At 43.3% G+C, this 3,855-nt stretch overlaps 1 pseudogene; it reads left to right on the forward strand.

Moving 5' to 3' along the window:
- The first annotated feature begins 3,107 nt into the window (after nt 1–3,107).
- On the forward strand, nt 3,108–3,225 carry LOC124617033 (annotated as a pseudogene).
- The last annotated feature ends 630 nt before the right edge of the window (nt 3,226–3,855 follow it).

Here is a 3,855-nt window from a genome sequence, read left to right on the forward strand (position 1 = left end):
ATGATGTCGCCCAGCCGGCCGGTGTGGCCGTGCGGTTCGAAGCGCTTCAGTTTGGAACTACGTGTCCGCTACGGTAGCAGGTTCGAATCCTGCCTCGGGAATGGATGTGTGTGATGTCCTTAGGTTAGTTAGGTTTAAGTAGTTCTAAGTTCTAGGGGACTGATGACCTCAGCAGTTAAGTCCCATAGTGCTCAGAGCCATTTGAACCATTTTTGATGTCGCCCACTGAAACAAGTGCGCATATAACTTAACTGTCCGAGTGGTGCCTAAAACGAACTTTGAAACTTAAACTCAACTGCCGTTATCAGGCCTCTGCTGTGAAACACACCCACATTTACTCGATCCAGCACACACTCAATGTCCGTTCGCAGCATGGTTGTTCTCCCTGGCGTGGAGAAAATATCAGGAGACACAGCCAGAGAAAAGGCACTGCAGAACTCTTTGAAATTACAAAATTAAATGAAAGATGGATTGACGGATGCCTTTCAAACGTTGTGTTTACCCCGTGTGGAGTATTTCGTCGTGTGCTTTTTGAGGCACTGTGAAAAAGCATTTAAAGTTAGTGCATCTCAATGTATGAATATTGCGTATTTGATTCCGTTTGCAGTTATATCTTCAGCCAATTCAGTGTGCCTACCATAATTCATTAACTGATTTCACATTTTTGTGAGTCACTAACTTTCCATGGAACGCGGCATCCATATTAGAATTCTGAATGAAACCACTTAACAAGCCCATAAAGTCGGTAGAATCTGGTATATAAGGAACACTAGAGCGTTCTCTTCGAATTTACCTTTCGTAAGTACTTTTAAAATTCCAAGGTAAGTGTGCCCCTGACGCAACTTGGACTTATTGATCAGATAAGAGAGCTTTGCGTGTTGTTAAGCAATGATGAGCAACCGACACTTATTCACGTTTTCTGGTGTTACAGAATCTACTTAGGAGCACACAGTTTACAATTAATGTTCATATTCGGTATGGCATCACGATTTAAATCACTTTCCTCCAGTTGTTGCGCTTCGGCGTAAGCCTGACCTCCCTATCATTATTCTCCTCCGGTCGCGTTATCCTTTAAACTTTTTTCTCCTGTGTGGGTATATTTCTGCTAGAAAAAGCAGACAGACAATAATTAACATCCCACTTAGATAATGAACTGATATCATGTAGTTGCAGTACGATGGACGTATAAGAATTAGGGGTAAAGTTCAAACGGATTATAGCTCATGCTCTGGGAAGTACGTGTCCAGTAAGTGGATTAAGGACGGAAAAGACTCACCATGGTTTAACAATGGAATTCGAAAAATTGTCGAGGTACCAGAGAGGTTGCTGTACTCTCGACTCAAAAGAGAGCGCGCAGATGAGGACTGGCAAAAGTTAATAGAAATTCGTGGGTCTGTTAACAAGTCGACGCGCGAAGCTTACAACCACTAACGTCATGCTTTAGTAAAACATCTTTCGGAAACCCCAAGAAAATTATGGTTCTACGTAAAATTATGAAGTGGGTCTAAGGCTTCTATCCAGTCACTCGTTGACCATCTAGGTGTGGCAGTAGAAAATAGCAAACATAAAGCTTCAGTTGTAAATTTCGCATTTAAAGAATCTTTCATGCAGAAAAATAGTACAAAGATACCGTCGTTTCACTATCTCACAGATTCCCGGATAGATGACATACTAATAAGTATCTGTAGCATAGAGAAATACTGAAAGAGATGAAAGCAAACAAGTCACCAGGTCCTGGTCGAATACCAGTTCGGTTTTACGAAGAGTACTCTACTTGACACTTACTTAGCTTGCATTTTTCACGAATCTCTCGCCAAGATCAAAGCCCCATGCTACTGTAAAAAGGAACAGGTGACTCCTGTATACAAGAAGGGTAATATAACGAACCCAAAAACTTACAGAGCAATACGTTTAACATTGGTTCGCTGCAGGATCCTTCAACATATCCTCAGCTCGAATATAATAAATTTTCTTGAGAGGGGAAAGATTCTGCTCACAAATTAGCACGGTTTTAAAAATGCATCGCTTGTGCGAAACTCAGCTTGCCCTTTTCTCACCTGATATCCTGCGAACCATGTATCAAGAACAAAAGGTGGATCCCGTATTCCCAGATTTCCGTAAAGCAGTTGACACGGTGCCACACTGCCGACTGATAACGAAGGTAAGAGCATAGGGATTAGGTTCGAAGACTTCTTAAGTAACAGAACTCAGTATGTCGCTCTCGACGACATGTGTTCATCAGAGACAAGGGTACAATCTGGACACATAAATGATCTGGCCGATAGGATAAGCAGCAATCTGAAGTTTTTGCTGATGATGCTGTGGTGTACGGAAAGGTGCAAGCCCTGAGAAGCTACAAGATGACTTAGACTAAATTTGTAATTGGTGTGATGAATGGGAGCTAATTCTAAACGAAGAAAATGTAAACTAATCTCGGTGTGTAGGAAAGACAAACCCACAATGTTCGAATACGGCATTAGCTGTGTATTGCTTGACACAGCAACGTCGATTACGTATCTAGGCATAACGTTGCAAAGCGATACGAAATGGAATGTAAGGATTGTTGTAGAGAAGAAGAATCGACAACTTCGGTTTATTGGCAGAATTTTATGGAAGCGTGGTTGATCTGTGAAGGAGGGCGTATAGAGGACAATAGTATGACCCATTGTTGATTACTGCTCGAGTGTTTGGCTTCCGTAGAAGTAGAAGGTTGAAGTAAACGAAGAGACGGGCTGCTAGATTTGCTACCAGTAGGTTCAAACTACATGCAATGCTTCGGGATCTCGAATGGGAATCACTGGGAGGGGGGGGGGGGGGGGGGAAGGCGACGCTGTCTTCGAGGTGCACTACTGAACAAATTTCGAGATCCAGCAATTGAAGCTGACTGCAGAACAATTCTATTACCGCCAACGTAAATTTCGCGTAAATACCCTATCTGCAAGTGGAACAGGAAATGACTAGCAGTGGTACAGTGTACTCTCCGCCATGCACCATACGGTGGCTTGCGGAGTGTACACGTAGATATTTCAGACCATAAGTAATTATTTTGAACTTGTAATTGCAAGTTTTAGTTCACAATATTGCAGCGAGATTATAGTACCTATTGTGCCAACGGCCTTGCCGCAGTGGTAACACCGGTTCCCGTCAGATCACCGTAGTTAATCGCTGTCGGGCTGGGCTAGCAGTTGGATGGATGACCATCCGGTCTGCCGAGCGCTGTTGGCAAGCGGGGTGTACTCAGCCCTTGTGATGCAAACTGAGGAGCTACTTGATTGAGAAGTAGCGGTTCCAGTCTCGGAAACTGACATAACGGCCGGGAGAGCGGTGTGCTGACCACATGCCCCTCCATATCCGCATCCAGTGACGCCTATGGGCTGAGGATAACACGGCGGCCGGGAGGTACCTTTGGGCCTTCATGGCCTATTCGGAAGGAGTTATAGTATCTATTAGCCATGGCCACCTTTTGGTGAGCAACAGGTTCGTTACTGTGTTGTCAGACTAAACATGATAACAAAAATAAGGGAATTGTGTAGATATCAACAAGTGCGCTTTGCTTTCCCTACTCTTTGTGCTAGATGCACCAGCATCTGAAGATGGCCATTGTAGTCCGAAACTGGTTATGACTGTATCTTAAACAAACGAAACTTCATAATAAGCCAGTCACCGATCTCCTTTACTGAAAGTCGTTTCTTCCAAGTACTGCCTCGCCAAGCTTTTCTAAAGCTAACACTATCGGATCTTCCGAACAACACTACAACTAACTTCAACAAGACTTTTTTTCAATTTAAGCGTAATTCCATAATATATAACAATAGAGATTAGTAATTCTTCCCAGAGAACTAGAAGAGCCAAACA

This window comes from Schistocerca americana, chromosome 5 (assembly GCF_021461395.2).
Source record: "Schistocerca americana isolate TAMUIC-IGC-003095 chromosome 5, iqSchAmer2.1, whole genome shotgun sequence".
NCBI lineage: Eukaryota > Metazoa > Arthropoda > Insecta > Orthoptera > Acrididae > Schistocerca > Schistocerca americana.